Below are 26,245 nucleotides of genomic sequence, written 5' to 3'. Positions count from 1 at the left end.
CTGTGGGTGTAGGAAGCAAGTCTTTGGGAAGCAAGTGGAGTAATCAGGCACTTTGTAGCTGCTACTCAAAAAACGCCTTCACTTTTCTCTCTGTGGCTTCTTGTTCTAATGGTCTAATTTCCCTGCAATTGCTTCTTGTGTTCAGGAGTGTTTGAAGGCTCAGGACTCAGTGTCATGGTATGTCATGCACGTCCTTATGTTCACGGTGAGGCTTGAGGTCTGTGATGCGGTGTGGGTAAGGGGCTGGTCTTTCAACACTCTGTGACTTAAATGTAACACCCGCAATCCTAATCTCATTTCCTGCAATGAACTCTGAAATCTCTGCTGGTAGATAAAGCTTCACCTTTGTTTTAGCCCTGTTTTGTTTGTGGTGGGGGTCCAAGACAAGGAAGTCAGTGGCTTTTTTTGCTCCTGCTGCACTGTGTAGGCCCTGGAAGCTGCTGATTTGTTTACAGTACTCAGAGGTCATTCATGGTGTTAATGAAAATAGGGCTAAAACTCATCTTGGTGCTGGGCATTGAAAGTTTAGCCAACAACTCTTCCTTACATCCTGTGTGTTATCTCTAACTCCAGCCACAGGGTTTCTTTCACTACATATGAATCATACAAACCCATGTTGGCTGGTGGCCATTTAGTTTCTAGTTGAATGTCCACAGGGAATTAGGCATTGTGATTATGTGGCTGCTGTGGTTCTATCCATTCCTGCAGGAACTTACCTGCTTGTTAGCTCATTTCAGGTAAGCTGGACAGAACAGCAGTGGCATTGGATCTACTTGATTTCCATCAGTATCATGTTAGTGCAGAAGGATTCCTTTACTACTGCTACATTGTAGAGAAGTCTGTACTGTGAGCTTAACCATTTGCAGACCTCAGAGAAGCCACCATAGGAAGCCATGCCAAAGACTTGGGTTTCTATGCATAAAAATAGCTTTGATTGTGTTTTTATCAATACACAGTAAAAGCAATTTGTTCAACAAATCCATTCATCAAATTATCACCAAAATCTACATGTTAGCAGCTTTTTGAAGGACCTTAGTTGGACTCAGATATTGGTTTTGGAGTGCTATTGGGTCCATGGTTCCAAGAAGGATGCTGTGTGTTAAAAGGCGTGGGCTGTAAAAGGGGGATTTTCAAGAGAAAGGCAGATAGAATTTCTTTTCAGTGTAGTTGTAACACAGTAATAAGGTTTGTGCTGTTGACTGTAAGGGCAAATAGGTGTGTTTCAGCCTTCGCTTTGAGACAAACCCAGAGCACCTCTGGATGTCTGCAAGGTGCAGGACTGAGTGCTGTGGTTGGACAGGCCTCAGCCCAGATGACTGCTCTCCTCCTCAGCTGGAGGAACTGAATGGGCTCTTTCAACACACACTATTCTGTGATGATTTCAGGCCTTGGTATGCTGTGCTCAAGAGCCCTTGTGATGCTCTTCTGGCTCACATCATGTGGAAATCCACTGTTCTAACACTGAAGCTGTCAGCAGGGGCTGAGTACCTAAGAATCCCAAAGTGCATTGGTGACTGGCAATGTCAAAATACTAAATGTAGAATCTATGTAGCAACAACGTAGAAGGTGATCCAGTAATGGAAATTTTTATCAGTACCAGAAACACTTTCATATTAACAACTATTAACAACGTGCAATGACATACAAATTAATGAATTTTCCTCTCTTCTAGAAAAACATTTTTGCAACATTCCTCCTGTCTCTGTGTTATTGGGGACAAAAGCCCTGCAAAATTAAAGCAAATGATTGTCTTCTGGTAAAATGAGTTTGCTAACTCAAGACTCTCTGCGAGCGAGTTTCGTAAAAGATAAATGGTTTGTTCAAGTAAAAAAAAAAAAAGTGGGAATTTTAATATATCCTTTCTGAACTGAGTGCAGTGCTAAAATAATTTATGCTGTGGGGGTACAGAATGAACTTGGGGTTTGTTTTTTGGGGTGGTGAGTGGTCTGAATAACCCTACAGTTTTGTACTTAGTATATTGGCTGATCCTTTTGATGATGCTAATTTAAGTGTGGCTTGATCTCTCAAAGAGTCTGGTTAAGAACTGGAAGTTGGCCTGTGCTACACTTATGTGGATGCACAGTGATCTCAATAGCCAGCACCAGGACTGCTTGTATTTTGCTTGAGATTGGCTGTATAGTTTTTTCTTTGTCATTTTATTTTATTTACATACCTAAGGCCTTTGTGAATTTAGTCATTTCCTGTCCCTTGGCAGGTATGTGGCTGCTTTTGGAAACATGCCTAATCGTGCTGCTCTAAGTAGTTTAGATGATTTTTGGTCAGGTTGATTTAGAGTTATAGAATCATACAGATAGGAAAAAACCTCTAAGGGTTATCTAGGGTGTGTGGAAATCGATCTCCACTGATCTTGCTGATTAAATCTGCTAGTGAAGAAATTCCCATATACAAGAAGGGTCATAAGGAGAACCTGGGGGACTACAGATCTGAGGGAGCTGGGTCTCTTTAGGTTGGAGAATCATAGAATCATAGAATTACCCAGGTTGAAAAAGACCTTGAAGATCATCAAGTCCAACCACAGCCTAAGCAGTACCGTAACTCTAACGACCCTCTGCTAAATCATATCCCTGAGCACCACATCCAAATGGCTCTTAAACACATCCAGGGACTGCAACTCAACCGTCTCCCTGGGGAGCCTATTCCAGTACTTAACTACCTTTTCTGTAAACAAGTGTTTCCTAACATCCAACCTAAACTTACCTTGGTGCAACTTGAGGCCGTTTCCCCCTGTCCTGTCACTTCTCACCAGTGAGAAGAGACCAGCCCCACTCTCACTGTAAGCACCCTTCAGATACTGGAAGAGAGCGATAAGGTCTCCCCTCAGCCTCTTTTTCCTCAGACTAAACAGCCCCAACTCCCTCAGTCTCTCCTCATAGGGTTGATTTTCTAAGCCCTTCATGAGCCTCATTGCCCTTCTCTGGATCTGCACCAGCACCTCCATGTCTTTCCTGTACTCAGGTGCCCATAACTGAACACAGTACTTGAGATGAGGCCTTACCAATGCTGAGTACAGGGGCAGGATGACTTCCCTAGTCCTGCTCACCACACCATTCCTGATACAAGCTAGGATGCCATTGGCCTTCTTTGCCACCTGTGCACAGGGAAGGAGAGACTGAGGGGTGACCTCATTAGTATTTATAAATATGTTAAGGGTGAGTGTCAGGAGGATGAGCCAGGCTCTTCTCGGTGACGTCCAATGATAGTACAAGGGGCAGTGGGTACAAGCTGGAACACAGGAGAAAAACTTCATCACAGTAAGGGTAACAGAACACTGGAACAGGCTGCCCAGAGAGGTTGTGGGATCTCCTTCTCTGGAGACATTCAAACCCTGCCCAGACACTCCTGTGTGACCTGGTCCAGGTGTTCCTGCTCCTACAGGGGGATTAGACTAAATGATCTTTTGAGGTCCCTTCCAATCCCTGACATTCTGTGATTCTGTGTTTGTATTGGTTCCGTTACCCCTATGATGGGTGAGGTCCCTCTTCAATAAGCAGCAGAATCAGGTACCATTCAGACCTCCTGCTCAGAGACCCCCTATGTGATTGTTTTATTTTCATTTGCTTACAGATAGTTTCTGTTTGTGGTTGTGCTGCTATGATAGTATCAACATGTGTTATATTACCTCAAGGGTTTAAAATGGGCTTTTACTCCAACAAGTAAATATAAAAACGAACATGACACTGGAGACTTTTACTGCTGTATCATTCTGTGGGTTGGGGTGGCCTACATTCTGTGGCTACAATGTGTGGGCTCAGCTGTGATCCTGTATTGTTTTCTCCAATGTGCTGATATTGAGGTTGCTCTGTGGCAGATGCTACTTCTGGCACTGACTTTGCATATTTGCTGTTTTTTTGCAAAGGCTTTAGACTTGCATGTAGTACAGCTGGGCTGATAGGTGGTAACTTGAGCTGCTGTAGTTGGGGGTGGGGGGTATCAGCATGGGTTCACCAAGGGGAGGTCGTGCTCGACCAACCTGGTGGCCTTTTATGAAGATGTCACTAGCTGGGTGGACAGGGGGAGGGCGGTAGATGTAGTCTACCTTGATTTCAGTAAGGCTTTTGATACTGTCCCCCATGACATTCTTATAAAGCTGGGGAAGTATGGGATAGATGAGTGGACAGTGAAGTGGGTTAAGAATTGGCTGACTGGCAGAGTGCAGAGGGTTGTCATTGCCGGTGTGGTGTCTGGCTGGAGGCGTGTAACTAGCAGCATCCCCCTGGGGTCTGTACTGGGTCTGGTCTTGTTAAACATCATCAGCGACCTTGATGAGGGGATAGTGACCACCCTCAGCAAGTTTGCTGATGACACGAAGTTGGGAGGATTGGCTGACACGCCTGAAGGCTGTGCTGCCATTCAGAGAGACCTGGACAGGCTGGAGAGCTGGGCAGTAAGAAACCAGATGAGGTTTAGCAAAAGCAAGTGTAGAGTCTTGCACCTGGGTAGAAATAATTGCATGCACCAGTACAGGCTGGGGGAAGAGCTGCTGGAGAGGAGCTGTGCATAGAGGGACATGGGCGTCCTGGTGGACGACAGATTGGCCATGATCCAGCAGTGTGCCCTTGTAGCCAAAAAGGCCAATGGCATACTGGGGTGTATTAAAAAGTGTGTCCAGCAGGTCGAAGGAGGTGATCCTCCCCCTCTACTCTGCCCTATTAATGCCTCATCTGGAATATTGTGTCCAGTTCTGGGCTCCCCAGTACAAAAAAGACAGGGATCTATTGGAAAGAGCCCAGTGGAGGGACACAGAGATGGTGAAGGGATTGGAGCATCTCCCCTATTAAGAAAGGAAATGCCTTGTCCAGAAGCAAGCAGTGGGCTGGAGAGGGCACCAAAACCAAACCCTGCTTGCAGCTTTCCCTCTCCTCATTCCACATGCTGACATTTATTTTAAGAGCAAAAACAAGACTACAGTGAAGAAAGCTCCAGAACAACTCAGCTACTTTATTCACCCCCTTCTCTTTCCACTACAGAAGATTCTCAGAAAACCTCCAAGAGCCACGTTACTGCTCTGCTGACCCTTCTCTGGGATGCATGAGTGTGCTCAGAAATGACTGAGAGCAACACATGCACACAGACACACAGCAGATCCCTACACAACCGCTTCTCCACTAGGAAACAGCATCAAAAAGCAGCTGGTGGAAGAGTAGAAGTGGAAAGCGGGCATAGTGAGAGAAGTGCTTTGGGCAGCAAGGAAAGGCCATCTGAAGCTCCTGGGTTAAGTCCCTTCTGCAGAGGGTGTCGGTGATGCCGTCTCCTTTGCAAACTCTTCCTGCATGGGGAGAAGCATTGGTCTCCCTCATCCCTGGGCTCTCCAGCATCCTGAGAGTCTCTCCTGCTGGGGGTTTTCCCACGAGAAATGAGGCACACCAGCCCTGAGAGAAACTCTTCCTGCAGGAGATGCACTCCTAGTAGCTACCTGTCCTGTGGACTGCAATGTTTAATGAGGACTGAGCTTTGCATGAAGTTCTTCTGGGAGTGTGAGGAGCTCTCTGCTCAGCACAAAGCCCTTCTCACACTCAAGGCTTCCTGCCATTTCAGCTCACTGGTGCAGACATTCTGGTAACACAGCAGATGGGATTCTCTGAGGGAGAGAAAAGACAAGTTCCCAGGCATCTCCCTGCATGCAGGCCTGCCCAAAATGTTCTAAAATGTCCAACAGAAGCTATGGTCTCTCTCCTGTGTGCATATGCTGGTGCAGCTTCAATTCAGAACTCCCTTTGAAGCTCTTACCACACTCAGGACACTCACAGGGTCTCTTTTTCTTGTGGATGCTCTGATGCAGCGTCAGCTCAGAACGCCTTTTAAAGCTCTTCCCACACTCAGGACACTTATAGGGTTTCTCTCCTGTGTGGATGCGCTGGTGCATCTTCAATTCAGAATGCCTTTTGAAGCTCTTCCCACACTCAGGACACTTATAGGGTTTCTCTCCTGTGTGGACACGCTGGTGCATCTTCAGTTCAGAGCTGCTTCTGAAGCTCTTCCCACACTCAGAGCACTTATATGGTCTCTCTCCTGTGTGGACACGCTGGTGCATCTTCAATTCAGAACGCCTTTTGAAGCTCTTCCCACACTCAGGACACTTATAGGGTTTCTCTCCTGTATGGATGCGCTGGTGGTGCTTCAAATCAGAACTGCTTATGAAGCTCTTCTCACACTCAGAGCACTTATATGGTCTCTCTCCTGTGTGGACACGCTGGTGCACCTTCAGTTTAGAGCTGCTACTGAAGCTCTTCCCACACTCAGAGCACTTGCAGGGTCTCTCTCCTGTGTGGATGCTCTGGTGGTGCTTCAAATCAGAACTGCTTATGAAGCTCTTCTCACACTCAGAGCACTTGCAGGGTCTCTCTCCTGTATGGATGCGCTGGTGGCGCTTCAAATCAGAACTGCTTATGAAGCTCTTCTCACACTCAGAGCACTTATATGGTCTCTCTCCTGTGTGGACACGCTGGTGCACCTTCAGTTTATAGCTGCTTTTGAAGCTCTTCCCACACTCAGGACACTTATATGGTCTCTCTCCTGTGTGGATGCTCTGGTGGCGCTTCAAATTAAAACTGCTTATGAAGCTCTTCTCACACTCAGAGCACTTATATGGTCTCTCTCCTGTGTGGACACGCTGGTGCACCTTCAGTTCAGAGCTGCTACTGAAGTTCTTCCCACACTCAGAGCACTTGCAGGGTCTCTCTCCTGTGTGAATGTGATGGTGGACGGTGAGGCTGGAACTCTTTTTGAAGCTCTTCCCACACTCAGGACACTTATATGGTCTCTCTCCTGTGTGGATGCTCTGGTGGCGCTTCAAATTAAAACTGCTTATGAAGCTCTTCTCACACTCAGAGCACTTATATGGTCTCTCTCCTGTGTGGACACGCTGGTGCACCTTCAGTTCAGAGCTGCTACTGAAGTTCTTCCCACACTCAGAGCACTTGCAGGGTCTCTCTCCTGTGTGGATGCGATGGTGGATGGTGAGGTTGGAACTGTTTTTGAAGCTCTTCCCACACTCAAGGCACTTATATGGTCGCTCTCCTGTGTGGACACGTTGGTGTATTTTGAGTTTAGAACTATCCTTAAAGCTCTTCCCACACTCAGGGCACTTACATGGTTGCTCTCCTGTGTGGACACGTTGGTGTATTTTGAGTTTAGAAATACCTTTCAAGCTCTTCCCACACTCAAGGCACTTGTACAGTCTCTCTCTTCTGTGGATACACTGGTGGGAAGTGAGGCTCCCACTGTCCGTAAAAGTCTTTCCACAGTCAGAGCACTCAAAGGCTCTCCTTTTGCTGCTCTCCTGCAGGCTGGGATGATCACGGCTGGAAGGCAGAAGTTGAACTGGAGCCTGCAGAGAGAAGAGAAATGGCAGAGGAGCTGTGAGGGAATGCAGCAGTCCCAGTCCCAGCTCAGCCCTTCTGCAGGGCACTGCCTGGCCTTGCAGAGAAAGACAATGAGCTGCAGCACAGGAAACAATCTGGCTCAAAGAGATGAACCGTCACAAAGCTGTCTCAGACTGGGAGGCTGAAACAACTGGTAGCTGACACTGAGTTCAACAGCTGAGACTGAGAGGGGACTTAAGACAAAGCACGGCAACGAGGCAGTCATCTTACCCCAAAAGAGGGAGCAGCCCAAGTGCCCCTCCAGCTCTGCTGCACAGCAGCGGGCTGCACCACAGGACCTGCCCTCGAGCAGGGCTGTTTCTGCAGCTCACACCTGCACAGAGATCCCTTGCAGTTTGACATCAAGACTCCTTCTCAATACAGATCTTCTGTAAGACACCCGTGGTTACTTTGGAGCTTTCATGTATTCTCTAAGGTTCTGTCTTAGAGGGACTGTGCACGTATGATTCCTTCCACACAAAGCCTTGACCAAGCTTGGGACTAGGAGAGGATCCAGCAACATCCTAGCTCCTTACCTCTGTGGACTGAAGACATGAGAAAAAAAGGGGAACTACTCTGAGCCTCGTGACTCAATGGGAGGGCCTCCTGTAGGTGTGTGTGTAACCCTACCCTCCATGCAGTAAATAACCAAGTGTATCCAGCCACCTCCGATCCTGTTGTGTCACTGTTAAATCACTACAGCATATCCCTATTATATCAACCAATATAGTCCTGCTTCTCCCTTAGGAGTGTATGCTGTGTTTGGATCCACTTGTGACCAATGGGCAAAGTCTGCAGGATGGCAAGAAGGGAAACAAACCGATGACAAGAGACATGAAGCGCATCCCAAATTCTTCTGTGAATGTTCTCGTGGCAACTGCTGTAGTTGAGCGGCAAGCAGAGGTCACTGGGGGCAGTAATAGGATGCAAAATGGGAAAGGTGTTATCAGCATCGTGTCGGGTTTGGAAGTGACATATGAAGCAAAGGAGAACTGCACCGGTCCTCCCAGAATCAAAAGCGACTGATATAGCACAATATTTCTGCTGCACTACGCGGTGCAAGTTGTGCAGGTAATGCTTATTCACACAATAAACGAAGACCTCCCCGAGTCGCCTACAATCCTTTAGGCCACACATCCTCCACCTGTAGGGTTTGGCTCCAAACAGATGCAAAACTGCACCCATAGCACTAATTAAAGGCACTGCCTCTACACAGTTAAGGCAAACAGAGGCAGCAGAATGACGGCTTATTGCCTGCCCTAGCTGCAGTTAAGGAAACTGAAGAGTGATACAGAAGGAATGGGAAACGGGAGTTTTATTGGAGGTCTGAGTGGTGAAGGAAGTTGAGGACATACAACAAGGACAGCCTGTGCCAACTGGGGGACCTTTTGATTGACTGCAAGCATGCCTAAAGGGGACGGCTACCCAGGAAAGAGATGCAGAAATACTGTTAGAAAACGGTATGGCCATCCAACCATCCAGCAGGAGGTGCAGAAAAGCACCTGTTTCATGGAAGAACACCATGAATGCAGCCCCCAACACTCAAACACAGCAAGCCTGCTGGAGCACCACCTCCACAGATCCGTGAGGGAACACCTGGTGGCAAATGGATTAAATCCTCTGGCAGATGTCCGTACATCCTCTCAGGAGTGGAAGTAGCCCTGGGCTTGCTGAAATCAAGCAAGCCCTCAGAAAAGGGTTGGGAAAAGTACTCTGTAAAGGTGACTGATGTAGTTCTCAAAACCACCTACTGCTGATGTTACCTAAAAGTGGTGATGGCTCACATTCCTCAGGTAAGGAAGTGCAAAACGGCGAGGAGTCAACTGGATGGTTCACACTTCTCAAATAAATAGGATGGCTTACTTAAACACAACAATAAATCAACAAAACATCCAACCACATGGAGATTATTTTTCCATCTCCTGAGAAGAGAGAGTATCTGACAGCACTGCAGCCAAACCAGCCTGTGACGGTCACAGCCACCACCAGCCGATGCTGTGCTGGGAATTTTAACTGAACCGTGAAGGCAACTTATCGAATAGCAGCAGTGCTAAACAGAACAATTAAGGCAATAAACAACCACGTGGTTACAACAGCCTTGTTAAGCAGTTGTTAGAGCACTCCAGGACACCTGCATGATATCAATAAATTCATTCCTCCCTCCCTCTTCAGCCGAGCACGCAGACTGCGCTCACTGCCAGGGGATGCTCTCAGCACCGCATGCCCTTTGCAGAAGGCACCTGGGCTGTGCTTTACTGACCTGCTGCTGCTCGGCCGTGTTCTCAACGCGTGCTCCAGTCAGCCCACAGGCTGCCAGCTTCTCATTGTCTGTTCCAGAGCCCAGTGCCGGAGCTGCTGCAGATGCTGAACGTGCTCAGGGCCCGCAGCTGTGTGCTCAAGGCATCTGCAGCTGCCGGGACAGACTCAACAAAAGCGTTGCCAGGGCTTTGCACAACCCCAGCTGAGGCATCAGGCAAGCGCTCAGCAAACAAAAGGTAACGCCATTTCAAGGGTCACCAGAGGCACGTGTTGCCCGCAGGGTCCCCAAAGAGAAGCTGGGGGCTGCCGGGGAGGAGGAGCAGGGCGAGTGCAAATTTCCACTTGGAGGCTTCACATTAAGACACTCCAAAGGAGGCATCGGGGGGTTTAAAGCTTCCGTCAATCCATGCGTGCAGAGCTACAGAGCGAGGCCGTCTCATGTCTCCCGTGGCCTAGAGGAAGAACTGCAGCCCCAGCTGCGCTGTGTTACAGAGATCCAACCGGGCAGCAGAGCACGCTGACCTCCTCTGCTCCCTTCCTCACTGTCCCAGCTCCCAGCCCGTTCCCGTGCCCCTCGGAGCCCAGACCGGGCTGCATGAACTGCTGCCCTGGTTGCAGCCCGTCTGGGCCAGCAAACCTGCTGCGCTGAGCGGGAGCTGGAGCCGGGACCAGGGTCCCGCCTGGGGTACGGCAGTGTGGGTTCCGCCCCGTCCGGGGCCGCTCCCCGCTCCTCTCCCGGTGCTGCTGGCAGGGGGCAGGAAGCGTGCGCTCCTCTGCACGAGCCACGAAGGGCACCTACCTTGGGTGCGGAGCAGGCTGCTCCCAGCTCTGGTGCAGGTAGCCGGGCTCCTCGGAGTCGCGTAGAGCAGAGGACGCCGAGTGCCCTCAGCCCGGAGCTGGCCGCAGGACAGCCTTGGTGCACCTCCTGCCACCGCGGTGCTGCCCGGATGGCTTCCAGCCAGGCTCTCGCCTCTTCCACACAGGCTCAGGAAGGCAGGAATTCCCACAACGATCACGCCCAGAGCTCGTTTTCATGGCTGTATTGGCAGTAACTATGCTGGTATTAACAAGGATAGCAATTACAAGCAAAATGGTAGAAATACAGAAGATATAAGGAAAAGGGAACTCACCAGAGCTGAGGCGATCCTCCCTGGTGAGCGATCTCCAAGAGATGCTGCCTCAGTGAGGGTCAGCCCTTAAATGAGGTCTCAGAGGAGGTGGAGTTGAACTCCACCCCTCCAGGGAGCACAGCTACATAACTTTCACCTGTGCTCCCACAGCTGACCCCACACTTGCCTCAGCTGATCAATCAGTGGTTCACATTGTGATCTCCCATACACTCCACCCCTTCACAACGTGAACCAATGATTAGGTGAGTTCCCCTTATTACAGAGACCCAATCACGACGCTGATACAATCTCCCATCGCATTAGATGTTGATATTATTCAAATGATGATGATTGGATGGGTGTTTATGATCTTCCATGGGCCAGTGCTTGATAGATGTTACCGGAGACAAATCATCTTGAAGTGCAGGTCCGTCTGCGTTTCATCAGTCCAGAGTAATGGTCCTAGAGGCTTAGAATCAATCTTAAGGGGAGTAATATAGATGTTTCAAGGGTACTAGGAGGGGAAGATCCACCCTCCAGGGCAAGATACAGGCCGTATTCTTATCTTGGGTCAATACTTCTGCTTGTACTGGATTATGTCCCGGCCTCCGATACCATACCCTCTGGCCAGATATCTGTGGCTGTATAACTATATCTGGCACCAGAGGAGGAGTCTTGATCTGCCATAGGGACATAATAGGTGTTCCTTTAGCAATAAAGGCCAGAGTATTGACCACAATGTCAGTAGGCCATGTACCTATCACCGAGGGGGTGACTGAACCTCCCACCTCCAATAATCTCCCCCAAGGTGCAAGTAGGCCACACCATTTGGGTCCTACCTGCACCTTCCAAGGCCAATTTATCTTATGGATTCCCGGTTCTAAATTCTCAGGGGCAGGGAGCAGAAGATTATTTTCAGTACCAACCTGCGGTTTTACCTTATTATCGGTGCCTGTAATTTGGATCCTAAGAGGGGAGGCCCATATAGTTTGTAACATTTTCAGGGCACTGGGTCTGCCATCCCGAGGTCTTTCATTCAGGTCCCGCAAGGTTTCATATAATCTTTTTGTCCACCCCTGCAGGGACTGAGAGTCTGTCTTCAGGGCAGCCTTAAGGATACCATTATAACGTTCAATAAGGCCTGCCCCTGTTGGATTATATGGCAGGTGGAATCGCCATTCAATGTTGTTTTCTTCTGCCCAGCGCTGTATCATCGCTCCAGTGAAGTGAGTCCCTTGGTCACTCTCGATAACTTGAGGTGTCCCGTATGCAGACATCAGTTTAGTAAGTGCCTTAATTGTGTATGCTTGATTTGCCTTTAGTACAGGATAGGCTTGCAGCAGTCCACTTACAGTGTCAACGCAGGTCAGGGCATATCTCGCCCCCTCAGACCGAGGGAGGGGCCCAATGTAGTCGACCTGCCATCTCTGAAGAGGACTATATCCTCTAGCAATGTGGGATGTTGTTTCAGGCAACGGTCTCGGTCTCATCTTTGAGCAAGCATCGCAATCCTGACATGCTTGAACGATATCAGATAGTTGTACAGGCAGCCCCCATGCTTTAGCAGCTGCCCACATTATCTTCTGTCCAGCATGCCGTAGCTTCTGATGTAACCAACGGGCAATATTTTCAGATTGTGAATTCTCAATCCATCGGATTCGGGCCAGTGTGTCAGCTTCATCATTTCCTGGTGACTGCAAGGGTTGATGACCAGAGACATGGTAGACACATACTGTCCTGTGTTTGACCGTATTCCAAATGTCTACCCACATGTCTTTACCCCAAATCGGTCGGGCGTGGATAGTCCATTCCTGGGTAGCCCATTGCGTAATCCACAGAGTGAGCCCCCGGTACACAGCCCAACTATCTGTACAGATGTTCAGGACGCCGTCACCAGGTTCTTTAGTTATAACCATCCACACGGCTCGCAATTCTGCCCATTGGCTGCTTTGACTATCCCCCTCATCAAACCAGATGGTCTCAGTAGAGGGATGGTATGCTATTGCTCGCCACTTGCTCGGGTTGCCTCTGCTGGACCCATCCGTATACCAGGCATCTTCAGGAATAGGATATCTTCCTTCCTGAACGGGACTCTTCTCTGGTGGAGCAACCATCGGTTCTTTTGATGTATCACTGTGATACGTCACTGGGCCTAGGATCTTCTGTAGTTCTTCTTTAAGTGGAGATGAAGACAGACTGCTTCTCTGGCTTAGATAGGCGACCCATCGTGCCACCGTTTGTGCTTGGGCCACCCCCGTCTTAGGAAGGTGAGTCAAATCTCTCACCCACCCCTGGATTGGTAATGAAGTCTTAACTATGACCTCTGCTGTTTGCGTTATCGGCTCTACTGCTTGTAATGCCGAATAGGCAGCCAATAACTGTTTCTCAATCATGCTATATCGTTCTTCTGCTCCGTGCCAAACCTGAGACCAGAATCCAATGGGGGTTCGAACAGAACTCTGGCGTTGCCACAGGCCCCAGCCAAAACCATCTTGAGTAACATGAACATCTAGTTCAGCTGGGAGGGTCGGATCAAATATACCCAATGCCTGAGCTTGTTTAACTGCCAGTTTTGCCTGTTGGAAAGCATCCTGTTCTATCTTTCCCCAATTCCATGATTGACCCTTCTTTGTAAGCTTATATAATGGCCTTAATAGCTGAGCTAAATGAGGTATAAAGGAGCGCCAATACCCCAATATACCCAAAAATTCTTGCAATTGTTTTGATGTTGTAGGGACTGGAAACGCTTGGACTTTATCTACTACCGCACTGGGTAGTACTTTGGTTTTCCCGGACCAAATTACTCCCAGGAATTTTACAGATAGCCCCGGACCTTGCACCTTCTGTGGGTTTATAGCCCACCCTCTTTTCTGCAGATAAGCTATCAACAAATCTGCTGCTTGTCTCACCGCCTCTAACGAATCGGATGTTAACAGGAGGTCATCAATATAATGATATAAATTGACATTATTTGGCTTTTCCCACTTAGCCAGATCATGTGCCACCAAATTATGACAAAAAGTGGGCGAATGTACGTACCCTTGGGGTAGGACCTGGAAAGTCCATTGCCTCCCTTCCCATGTAAATGCAAACTGATCTTGCGATTCTTCACTGATTGGAATACTGAAGAATGCATTCGCCAAATCCAAGACACAGTGATATGTTTTGATTTCCCTGCTTAGTGTGTCCATTAGGGAGGCAATATTGGGTACAGCCGCATGAACAGGTGGCGTGACCTTATTTAATTCCCTATAGTCTACTGTCATCCTCCATGTTCCATCCGGTTTTCGCACTGGCCATATTGGGGAGTTATATGGGCTATGTGCAGGCCTTATAATACCCACTCTTTCTAATTCCTGCACCGTCTTTGTTATTTCATCCTGCCCACCCGGGAGTCTGTACTGTTTCACATTAGTAATCCGGCGTGGCTTCGGCAAACAAATAGGCTCATGTTTTGCATGGCCTCTCAATATTGTCTGGATTGCCCGGATACTAATGCATCTCTGCCGCAATCGGAACTCTCCCACTGTTGTATGGAGAGCCAGACCCCACAGGATATCAATTCCTAATATATACTCTGGAATTGGGGCAATGGATACCTTGTACTCTCGTGGTGGAAGATGCCCGACCCCCAATTTTACCCAGGTTTGGGTGACCGGAATGGTTTGTCCCCCAAAACCTCCAATCATCACTCTATTACCTTTAAATTTAGTTGGGTCTCCATATATTATAGATGTCTCTGCCCCGGTATCAACTAGGGCCATAACCTTCTGTATATTCTTTCGGGACCAGTATATCGTCAGTTCCACATAGGGCCTCCGGTCCCGTCTAGAGGCCCTAGGGGGACTGACATCCCTCGTCAAGCCATGAACTGAGCCAGATTCAAGTCTTTTACCTCCGATACCTCCGGTGTCGTAACCCGAGGCACCTGAGGTGGCTTCTTTTTCCTATTTGGAACTATAAAATCTTCTAAATTCCATGTTGTTGTTGGTCGCCGCTCTATAAATCTTATCCCTGGCCTTTTGGGTTTATTCTGAAATTTTTGTTCATCCTTCAGTTGCTTCCACAACTGAAGGAGAACCTGATTGGGCTGCCCATCAATTTTTGAAAACTGAACGCCTGCCCGGAGCAGATCATTAAACATTTGTTTCCGGGATACCCTAACAGGTCCTGCCCGAGAAGTTCGCGGGGCCGATCTTCTGGCTCGCACTATTGGAAAAGCCTCGGCATCCTCAATCACCCTGATATTGCGCTTAGCTCGTAAACGCTCAGTTTCTCCGAGGTCTGCTACCAATTGGGCGGCTTGTTGGACTACTGCCTCTGCGGATACTACTGGATTAAGTATGGAAACCAAGGTTCCATACATATGAGAGGGTGCTTGCTGTAAAATTAGGTCCCTCATTCCCGCAGAAAATTTAACCATATCAGGGCTATCGAATGTGTCTTCGTAGATAGCCTCTCTCATACCTAATTCGCGTATATAATTTTGAAGGTCTTCCATAGAAGACCACATCCCTGTGTTTACTGGCATGTCAGTTTTATTTGTCCACACCATGCGGCAAGCAGCCATTATCCATTCTACAATTGAATGGTTTTCTTCAGGGAACTGAGTCCCAGCATACAGTCTCTGCCGAAGGGCAGGATGTACTGTTATTGTGGCCAACTTAGATACTTCGGGGCCACTAACCAGTACACTATCTGCCCCTGAATCCCATAACCGTAATAACCAAGCCGGAACACTTTCCCTTGGCCTTTGCCTAAATCGTTGCACTAGGTCCATGAGTTCAGTAGGCGTATATGGACGGGCTGTTACATGTAAAACAGATTCGGCAGGGGGCCATTGATCAGGAGGCACTCCTGCTGGTCGATCTTGAATTTTCTTTGTTTTTTGAGTTATTACTGGACGGACTTCTAGTGAGTCCGTCTCAGATGGTTTTTCTAGATCAGATTTAGTGATCTTATTTTGATTCATTTCTTCAGGATCCTGATCGTCATTAAATGAAATGTATCTAATTTGAGGGTTGGAGGAAGAAAATGACGGTTTTTTTCCTGTCAATAGATTGATCTCACCCTCCAATTTTTCAATACGGGCCTTTAACAATTCATTTTCATGTGCAATGTTGTTTGATTTTATCTCTGCCCGATTTAAGGCATTTAATAATGGCCAGGCTGCCATAGATGCAGCCATTCGCTTTTCTTTTGTAATTAAGATATCTTTTTGTAGTCCTAGAAAGTAATCAGTCAGACAATAGGCGTCCATGTTATTTGGTACTCTTAAAGGGCCCCATTGTTCAATAATTGTTGCTAATTGGTAATATGGGGACGCCTCAAAACCTGGAATTTGTCCAGGAAGGCATGTCCCTAAGGGGGTGGTCTTCTCCCCCTTGTACCAATTAAAGATTTTCCACACAAAGGACACTTTTTTTTCCTTATATTTCTAGATGCCAAGTCAGTGGCTCCTGCCTGGCTCGCCAAATGTATTGGCAGTAACTATGCTGGTATTAACAAGGATAGCAATTACAAGCAAAATGGTAGAAATACAGAAGATATAAGGAAAAGGGAACTCACCAGAGCTGAGGCGATCCTCCCTGGTGAGCGATCTCCAAGAGATGCTGCCTCAGTGAGGGTCAGCCCTTAAATGAGGTCTCAGAGGAGGTGGAGTTGAACTCCACCCCTCCAGGGAGCACAGCTACATAACTTTCACCTGTGCTCCCACAGCTGACCCCACACTTGCCTCAGCTGATCAATCAGTGGTTCACATTGTGATCTCCCATACATGGCACATCTGCCCCCGGGGGATGGCGATGGGAAGGGGTGCGGGGGAGGAGGGAGCGAGGAATGGGGGCTGTGTTTTGTTACGCTAATGAAGCATCGCTTTCTGCCGGCTCTCTTTGCTTCCTTCGGTGGGGACATTCGCACACCCTTGTGGTCAGGCATCCCTCCCTTGCTGTCCTGGCGTTCCTGTTACTCCTAACCCCCACGAGTATGTCCCAGCAAGATGTAATCTCAGGTACAGCACCAGAGGACATTGTGTGTTGAATAGAACTCTTGCAATGGAACCGAGCTGTGGGTAGGAGCCTTACCCAGAAGCTGTAAGAATACGACTTTCCTCCCATCCTTGTCTAAGGGTCCTAATAAGTCTTCTGTGCAGCGATACCATGGGGTTCTGTGTGGTTTTGTGGTCCGTATGGTTGGCGGTTATAGATTCTCGTGTCAAAACCAGGCAAAGTCTTGTGATTTACATAAAGGGATAGCTTTATTCAATTAAGGAAGGTGGTAAAGTGAGCAAAACAGAACTGGGCACTGAGGGGAGTCTGTACTCTGCTAGGGTGGCAATTTGAACAATGGATCGGTTCTGCATTTATACAGTTCTTATATCTTATATACATTCCAGTCTTTCTTGTGGCTTGGGAAGGTTATTGCTGGGGTCATAGAGTGTTGTGGGGGTGAAAATCAGCAGTCTTTTCCGTTATTCTTTGGTTATTTTCTAGCAGCTTATGTGCCCTGGCAATGTGTAGTTTGCAGTGCCTCCTGCTTCTTATTTTCTCTGCTTTACAACACGATTTACATTTTACAGCACTGTTTACATTCCAGGACACCTGGGAAAGCACCACTGAGTCTGGATTTGACTAGCAAACTTAACCCTTACCTATCGCAATCCCCCCTTTTCTATTTTATCCTGATTTTGTTCATTAAATTGTTTTACTGCTTCTTTAGCCCTTTGGAAGGTAGATTCATCCTCTTCCTTGCTACTGATACGTTCATATTCTTTTCTTACTAACATTAAATGGGCTGTTTCTAACCGACCCTTAACAATAGCAATAAGTGTATTGAACAGAAATGGTCCAACAGTTAGTCTCAGGATTAATAAAATAAGAGGTCCCACTAAAGTGGACAGCAAGGTAGTCAGCCAGGGAGAACAGTTAAACATTGATTCATACCAGCTTTGTTGCATCTCTCTCCTTTCTCCGTTTTTCTAGTCCCTCTCGTAGTTTGGTCATTGTTTCTCTTACAACCCCAGTATGGTCAGTGTATACACAGCATTCCTCTCAAAGTGCGGCACACAGCCCCCTCCCCAACCTCCCCGCTGTAAAAAGATAAGGTCTAATGTATTGAGGTTGACCCTACGTACCCAGTGCAGTACATTCCAAATTGCCACAGACACCAACTGACTGCCGTACATTTTGTGGGAATCAATTGTTGTTTCTGCATTTAGAACAAGATACGAGTATTTCGGTTCAAGCTCTCAGCATCTAAGTGAAGCAATTTGTAGTTATTAAAAATTAGGTAAAATCCATAAGTACAAATACTGCAGCTCATGTCTGTCCAGCCATCTGAAATAGAACTATGGATTTTTGGCGCTAGACAAACAAGAGCTGAGTAATAAAGGATCCAAAGAGGAGAAGTTAAAATAATTAACTGTATAAAGTAACACAATGTGTATGTTTTATATGTATGTCACGACTTATATATATATATAAATACTTTATATAATATATATTATATTATATAATATATATATATAACATAATATATATATATAAATACATATAAACTTATATATATATATATATATATATAAAAGTCGTGATATACCTATACAAAAGTATAATTGAGGGTATGTGGAACTGTAACTGATGGTACAAATTGTGGAATAGTGTACAAAGGAAAATGGGTTAAGCAGATAGTGAGTTTATCTGTGCTGGTCTGAGAGAGTCTGGAGATATTCAAGTCCTGACTGGGTGCCTACCTGTGCAACATGGTGTAGGGAACTTGTTTTGGCAGGGGGTTTGGACTCAATGATCTCTAGAGGTCCCTTCCAACCCCTACAATTCTGTGATTCTGTGAGAGCAATCCCCCTTCATTGTTCCCTCCCCCAGCAGGAACTTCTGGAGTGAGAGAGAGCCAGGGAAAGAGTCTGCTGCTGTAAACAGCGAAGGGGGAGGTGGAGAGGACGGGGCAATGGAAGTGAGAATAGCCATCATGTGCAGAGATCTAGGAAACCTGAAATCCCATTGTTAGCACTGGACACCTCTGGAGAGAAGGAGGCGAAAGTGAAATAGGATGTTAAAATAGGATGTTAGTAGCTTATGTAATGATGAGAGTTTGGAAAATAAGAAAGTTTGGGACAGACACAGGCAGAAGAATGAAGGACTGGCAAGGTATAAAAGGAATGTCAGGACTGAAGAGCGGTGAATGATATGAAAACTAACGAAAACAAAACTGATTGACGTACAGATAGTAAGGGAATTGGGAATAAGAACAGCTGTTACTGTTGTGGTGTTAGAATAAGGCAGTAGGACCCAGATATCCCCTCAGGGAGAGGTGGGGGAGTGGGGTCTTAAAGAGCCCAGGGTGGGCTCTTCCCCACTGGAAGGAAAGCAGTGTGCAAACTGCAATGGGAAATTGCATCTAGGAAAGCAGGATATTGAGGTTCATTTTCTGGTGGATATTGATGCTTCTTAGAAGCTATTGCCCAACAAGAAAATTGGACTAATTAAATATAAGCTAAGAAAACAAGTATGAATACAGAAATTCTTGTACCTGCCAGGTTACTCTGGGAAGAAATTGAATAAAACTGGAGCTAAGAGTGCGATGATATTGACTGATTAAAAACTGTAACTCTGGCTTTAACACAAACTGGGCAAAATATTGTGTCATGGTTTTGTAATGTTGCTGTCAATATTCCACATCATAACATTATGTGCAGTTTGGATCATTAGAAGCTTCATACTCCAATTCTGTGGAATAACAACGTTCCGAATACAAATCTCTCAGAAGAAAACTACATATCCCAGAGGACTTCATGGCCAGAGATAAGTCACACGCAGAGGACATATTTATAATCTTGCTCCCAGGCTGGAGCTCTCTTTTTTGGGCCGGGGGCCCTACGGGGCAGCTGCCCCCTGTCATTCGCAAAGGTAAATCTAGGTAACCTGTGACAGATTTTGGTGGAGATGGCGGGCATAAGCTGCTGCTTTTTAGCTTTTAGAACAAATCTCTCTTTGCTCTCAGAGAGCTTCGTTAGGGATGTGATATCTTTTCATAGCTGCTCACTGAGAACGTGACCTTGAAAGTCCAGGCAAACTGTCAAAATTCAGGAGTAGCTGTAAACTCTGAGCACTGTTATGTTGCTTTTGTAAAGAAAACAAAGGGATTTCTTTCTCTCCCAGAGCACAGCTAGCTAGGTGTGACTTTTACAGCGTCTGCCAGCTACTGCCAGCTATGAGTCTGCTCTTTATTTTAGGAGCACTGCATAGGGGATTCAAAGCCATCATGTTCTTTGAAACTTACTGGCCCTTCTGAATTTATTGATTTCTTGTTATAGAATATATGCATTATACAACCAAGTAAGTGCCTGGTACTTCTACGCAATGTGGTATGATGTGAATTTTGACACTTGCATCCCCGATGAAATAGTTAATTTTACAATGACTAATTTCACAATTGCTAATTTCACAGCAGCTAATTTTACAAACACCACGATGTTCAATCCGGTTTCCAGGCTGCCTTATCAGATTGCCGCACAGTTTTTGAAAACCGAGTTAGTGTTCATACTCGTGTTCATACTCATGTTCATGTTATCAGTATCAATATATATGAATGTACTCCTCTCCATTCGTTCTATGCGGAAGTCCCCACCAAATCCAGAAAATGCTGACTGGCAGGGAATATGGAAAGGTTTAGGAAAAATCTTAGAAGCGTGGGGACCCGCAGTGTCATGGGATTTCACTCTTGAACACCTGAGGAACCCTGAGAAATTGAGTATTTGAGTCAGAGATCTAAGGAGGTAAACCATACTTGGGGTTTGGCTTATGCTTACCGTGCTCTATATACTACTACCCTGGAGAGAGAGAGTTTCCGATCTGAGGTTCAAGCCTCAAAAAAAAAATAAATCCCCAAGTCAACTCTGATCAGTCACAGGAGGCACCAGTAACAATATCAGTTGCCCCTGTGGAAGGAAGAAATGGAAACAGGTGTCCTTGTGTCTAGGATGAGAAGAAGGAGAAGCAGAGGAAGAGGCAGCAGAAGATCCAGGTAGGGGGTCTGGATTGGCACTGAGAAATGCAAAAAAACAAAAAAAAAAAACAAAACTAAGAGGCATGAAGAAGAGAGTGATGAGGAGGAAATCTCTATTACCATTCATCAATCTCTGAAGATGGATGAATTCCAAGGCTCAAGAAAGGAGTTTACATGGCATCAAAATGAAGGTCTCTTGCCTGATTGATTTGCTGCTGGGACAATGGGGCCAACAGCCTGTCTCTAGCTGGTAATGAATCTCACCAACTAGGAAGCATTGCCAGAGACCCAGCTATCGACAGAGAGATTAGCAGATGTTTGAATGGAGATGGCACCCTCTGGACTGTTAACAGCCGTGAGAGAAATGTAACCCCTTCAAGGATGCTTTGAAGCCTCAGACTATTAAGTGGGATACCATCGAAAAAGGTATCTAGTACCTGAGGGAAATGACCGTGGTGGAAATGTTGTATGACCCTGATCCACAAGACCGTGATCCTGAGAGAGTGAGGACCAAGCCTAGCATGTGGCAGAAACTCACAAGTACAGCACCAGAAAGATATGCACACACACTGGCAACGACATTTGGAAGATCTGAGGAACAAGAGAGAAGACCCCGAGTTTTTGAACTGATTATGACACTTCAAAACTATGAAGAGCAGCTCCCCCCAGTACGCACCGCAGTTTCTGCCATCTCAGAAGTAGAAGACTGATAGATGAAATGCACAAGAAACTATTTCCATCGACTAATTGTGATGGTTGAGTAGTAGTATCAGAAACGACTGATGAAGGTCAGTCTCCATATGGGTCACCAGGTCTAGTGAAGGACCTGATCAAAATATTCCAATCCTACTCCTCACCTGTATCATCAAAAGTTTCAGCTATTAGACGCACGTGCTTTCCAGCTCAAGCAAGGAACAACAGTAAGATTGCACCGCGTGTTTCCATGTGGTGCTACCTACGGGACCACAGAGAAGACATGAGGAAGTGGCACGACCAGCCTACTCCTGTACTACGAGCACGGGTGAGAGAACTACAAAACAGACCAACCACCAGTGGAGTTGCTCCATTCATCACAGGTAACCAATAGAGGGGCCCTACCCTCAGTCTTGGCGGGGAGAGGGATAATAAGAGTTTATTGGACTGTGTGGATTAAATGGTCTGGCACAACAGAACCGCAGAACCACTGCTGGATACCGGTGCAAAGTGCACTCTAATGCCCTCGAATCACAAAGGGACAGAATCAATCCATATTTCTGTAGTGATTGGGGGCTCTCAAGAACTGACTGTGTTGAAGGCCGAAATAAGCCTCACTGCAAATGACTGGCAATAGCATCCTATTGAGACTGGCCCAGGGACTCCATGTATACTTGGTATTGATTACCTCAGAAGGGGGCATTTAAGGTTCCGAAGGGGTATTGATGGGCCTCTGGAATAGCTGCTGTAGATATGGACATTAAGAAGCTGTCTGTTTTGCCTGGCCTGTCAGAGGATTCATCTGTTGTGGGGCTGCTACAAGTAAAAGAGCAGCAGGTACCAATTGCTACAAAGACAGTGCACAGACAGCAGTACCACACCTACAGGGATTCCTTGCTCCCCATTCATGATTTGACTCGCCAGCTGGAGAATGAGGGAGTGATCAGCAAAACTCACTCTCCTTTTAACAGCCCCATATGGCCAGTGCGTAAAGCCAGTGGAGAATGGAGGCTGAGGGTAGACTACCGTGGACTGAATGAGGTCACACCGCCACTGAGTGCTGCTGTGCCGGACATGTTGGAACTCCAGTACGAGCTGGAGTCAAAAGGAGCCAAATGGTATACCACCACTGACACTGCTAACACCTTCTTCTCCATTCTTTTGGCCGCAGAATGTAGGCCACAGTTTGCCTTCACCTGGAGGGGCATTCAGTATACTTGGAACTGTTTGCCCCAGGGGTGGAAACACAGCCCAACCATTTGCCATGTGTTGGTCCAATCTGTATTGGAACAGGGTGGTGCTCCTAAGCACCTGCAGTACATTGATGACATTATTGTGAGGGGCAATACAGCAGAGGAAGTTTTCACAAAAGGAGAGCAAATAATCCAAATTCTTCTACAAGCTGGCTTTGCTATTAAGCGAAGCAAAGTAAAAGGGCCTGCCCAGGAAATACAGTTCCTAGGGATAAAGTGGCAGGATGGATGTTGTCACATCCCAACAGATGTGATCGACAAAATGACTGCCATGTCTCTACCAACTAGCAAGAAAGAGACAGTCTTTCCTGGGTGTAGTGAGGCTTTTGGAGGATGTACGTTCCAAACTACAGCCTCATTGTAAGTACCCTTTATCAGGTGACCTAGAAGAAGAATGATTGTGCATGGGGCCCTGAACAGCAGAAGGCTTTTGAGCAGATTAAACAAGAGATAGCCTGTGCTGTGGCCCTGGGCCAGTATGGATGGGACAGGATGTAAAGAACATCCTCTACATTGCTGGTGCTGGAGAGAAAGGCCCAACTTGGAGTTTGTGGCAAAGAGCCTCAGGAGAGACCCGAGGCCAACCCCTGGGATTCTGGAGTCGATCATATAAGGGGTCTGAAGAGTGCTACACTCCAACTGAGAAGGAGATCTTAGCCGCGTATGAGGGGGTTCGGGCTGCTTCCGAAGTAGTCGGGACTGAAACACAGCTCCTTTTGGCACCTCGACTGCCAGTGCTGAACTGGATGTACAAAGGACAGGTTCCCTCCACCCATCATGCTACCGATGTCACCTGGAGCAAGTGGATTACGCTGATTACACAGCGAGCGCGAATGCGAAACCTCAATCGTCTAGGAATCCTAGAGGTAATCATGGACTGGCCTGAAGATAAAAAGTTTGGAACATCACCAGCAGAAGAGGTATCACGTGCTAAAGAGGCCCCACCATACAACGAATTACCAGAAAATGAAAAGAAATATGCCCTATTCACTGATGGATCATGTCGCATTGTAGAGAAGCATCGCAAATGGAAAGCTGCTGTGTGGAGCCCCACAGGACAGGTTGCAGAGGCCACTGAAGGTAAGGGAGAATCAAGTCAGTTTGCAGAGGTAAAAGCTGTCCAGCTGGCCTTAGATGTTGCTGAACGGGAGAGGTGGCCAATGCTGTATCTTTATGCTGACTCATGGATGGTGGCAAATGCCTTATGGGGGTGGTTACAGCAGTGGGAACAAAATAACTGGCAACGGAGGGGTAAATCTGTTTGGGCCGCTGAACTATGGAAGGACATTGCTGCCCGAACAAAGAATATGGTTGTAAAGGTGCGTTACGTGGATGCACATGTGCCCAAAAGTCAGGCTACTGAAGAACAACAAAACAACTATCAGGTAGATAAAGCTGCCAAAATTGAGGTGGCTCAAATCGACTTGGATTGGCAGAATAAGGGCGAATTATTTCTAGCTCGATGGGCTCATGAGACCTCAGGCCATCAAGGAAGAGACGCAACATATAAGTGGGCCAGAGACCGAGGGGTGGACTTAACCATGGACGCTATTGCGCAGATTATTCATGATTGTGAAACATGTGCCATAATTAAACAAGCCAAAAGGATGAAACCTCTCTGGGAGGAAGGGCGATGGCAAAAGTATAAATATGGGGAGGCGTGGCAGGTTGATTATATCACCTTGCCACGATCTCGCAGTGGTGTTATGTACTCACTATGGTAGAGGCAACCACTGGGTGGCTTGAAACATACGCAGTACCCCATGCTACTGCTCGAAACACCATATTAGGTCTTGAGAAACAAGTCCTGTGGCGACATGGCACCCCAGAAAGAATTGAATCTGATAATGGGACACATTTCAAAAATTCTCTTATAAATACTTGGGCCAAGGATCATGGCATTGAGTGAATTTATCATATTCCCTACCATGCACCAGCTTCTGGTAAAATTGAACGATATAATGGGTTGTGGAAAACTATGTTGAAAGCAATGGGTGGTGGAACATTTAAGCACTGGGAGAAGAATCTGGCAGAAGCCACTTGGTTGGTCAATACTAGAGGATCTGTCAATCGTGATGGTCCTAGCCAATCTAGCCCCCTACACACTATAGAAGGAGATAAGGTCCCTGTTGTACATGTAAAGAACATGTTGGGAAAAGCTGTTTGGGTCCTTCCAGCTTCTGGAAAGGGGAAACCTATCTGTGGAACTGTCTTTGCCCAGGGACCTGGGTGCACTTGGTGGGTAATGCAGAAGGATGGGGATGTTCAGTGTGTACCACAAGGGAATTTGATGCTGGGGGAGTGCAGTCAATAATTTTATAATTATATTATAATTTTATTTTATCTATCTATATATATATGTTTGCATGTGTAGTGTATTTTAGTTATTATAGTTGTACATTTAGTTATGTTACATGCAATTCTACTATTTAGCTATCATAATTTTACATACGTGTATATATATGTATATATATTAACCATGATGTAATAATGTAGAATAAGGGCTGGAATGTCATGGTTTTGCAATTTTGTAATTTTGCTATCAGTATTCCACATCATAACATCATGTAAAGTATGGATACTTCTATTGAATGTGCAGTCCACAGAAGAAGACTACATATCCCAGAGAACAACAGGGGTAACAATAAGTCACGGGACCAGGACGCTGCATAATCTCGTTTCCAGGCTGGAGTGCCCTCCTTCTTCTCTCCAACTTCTCGGAGAGTGGGAAGCGTTCCAGCCGTGTCGCCTAGAGTTCACAGTAGGCCTCTCGGTTTTCGGGGACTCTCTCTCTCTGTTTCGTTCGATTTGTTAGCCTCAATTATATTATATTGTGTTATCTTGTATTTCGATATCATATTTAGTAAAATAAGTTTTTCCTCCTTAGATTGCCGCTGTTTTATCCCACTCCTTTTTTCCCCTCCTTTCCGGGCCCCGGGGGGGCAGGGGGGGGGCACGGGGTGGCTTCCCCTGTCACGGGCATAGGTAAATCTAAGTAACCCGTAACAGGGGCCTGTATGGGGTCTATGGGACCTATATGGGGTTGTGGGGCCTGTGTGGGGTCTATGGAGCCCATATGGGGTTGTGGGGAATCTATGGGCTCTATGAGGCTCATATGTGGTTGTGGGGCCTGTAAGGGGTCTATGCATCCCATATGGAATTTTGGGGCCCATATGGGGTTGTGGGGCCTGCATGAGGTCTATGGGGCCTGTATGGGGTTGTGTGACCTGTATGGTGTCTCTGGGGCCTATATGGGGTTGTGGGTCCTGTATGGGGTGTATGGGACCCATATGGGGTTGTGTAGCCTTTATGGGGTTGTAGGTCCTATATTGGGTTGTGGGGCCATTTGGTGTTGTGGGGCCTGTATGGAGTCTATGGAGCCCATATGGTGTTGTGGGCCCTGTTTGGGTTTGTGGGGCCTGAATTGGGTTGTAGGTCCTGCACGGGGTTGTGGGGCCATTTGGTGCTATGGGGCCTGTATGGGGTTTTTGGGCCTGTATGCGGTCTATGGGGCCCATATGGCATTGTG

The 26,245-nt window shown here is 46.9% G+C and overlaps 1 pseudogene; it reads right to left on the bottom strand.

Annotated features, from left to right (window-relative positions):
- Nucleotides 1-5,665: 5,665 nt before the first annotated feature.
- The window catches only part of LOC146756809 (uncharacterized), a 41,806-nt pseudogene continuing 21,226 nt past the window's right edge, over nucleotides 5,666-26,245 (bottom strand).

Source organism: Coturnix japonica, chromosome 26, assembly GCF_054131305.1.
Source record: "Coturnix japonica strain WE chromosome 26, WE-NBRP24, whole genome shotgun sequence".
NCBI lineage: Eukaryota > Metazoa > Chordata > Aves > Galliformes > Phasianidae > Coturnix > Coturnix japonica.
This window is presented reverse-complemented; position numbering and strand designations above follow the sequence as displayed.